At 36.3% G+C, this 700-nt stretch overlaps 1 protein-coding gene across 1 annotated transcript in view; it reads left to right on the top strand.

The window, feature by feature from the left end:
• Positions 1 to 313: 313 nt before the first annotated feature.
• LOC119730384 (phosphatidylserine decarboxylase proenzyme, mitochondrial-like) overlaps positions 314 to 700 on the top strand; it is a gene marked incomplete in the record, with an annotated part of 5,210 nt that continues 4,823 nt past the window's right edge. Inside the window, 1 exon segment of the mRNA XM_038203250.1 lies at positions 314 to 672.

Raw genomic sequence — 700 nt, 5'->3', positions numbered from 1 at the left:
TATTGTTAAAAGACAATGCTTACATACAAATAAGAAACACAAAACTATGACACATAACAGTAAAAAACACTTATTAAGTATTACATTTAAGGGGAAAAAATACATAATCAGCCCTTGAGCTAAAATTATAAACTTCTTTGATAAAATTCAATTTAAAGAGTCAGTTTTGTAATAACCCGTAAATATAAAGTGAAAAAAGTAAAAGAGTTGTGTTGGAACATGACATATGCATTAAAAATGTAAGAGTTATACAGTGAGATACAAGAGACTGAGTGAGACTGGTCAATTTATAAGCTGTTGCTACTCAATAGAGATAAATATTACTTCGCATTATAAAGTCTTATCAAAGATGGTATTGGGCTGTTTCTCATTCTTGTTGTTCTACAGCGAGGCTCTGGAATTTTTTTAGTATGTCTTAACTGTCTTGCGTTAAGGAAAGGAAACCTTTTAAGGTGAAGTTCCCCTCCCCAAAGGTAGTTTGGCCCACACCTTGCGTGTTTTTGGCCAATTTGTGTTTGTTACTATGTTCATCCCGATTTGAGCCACGCCCACCCCTTCCTGGAAGTTTCGACCGCGAGATTGTGTGGAAATAGTGAACAACGCATGACTGAGGCAAGTCTACGTGTGTTCCGTTCAGGATACCTTTGAAAACATGTAGTTCGTGCATAGCGTGTCTGTTCCTACCTCCATGGTAATTGTT

This window comes from Patiria miniata, unplaced genomic scaffold, assembly GCF_015706575.1.
Source record: "Patiria miniata isolate m_02_andy unplaced genomic scaffold, ASM1570657v1 HiC_scaffold_22, whole genome shotgun sequence".
NCBI lineage: Eukaryota > Metazoa > Echinodermata > Asteroidea > Valvatida > Asterinidae > Patiria > Patiria miniata.
The sequence above is the reverse complement of the archived record's forward strand: the minus strand, read 5'-3'. Positions and strand labels throughout refer to the sequence as shown.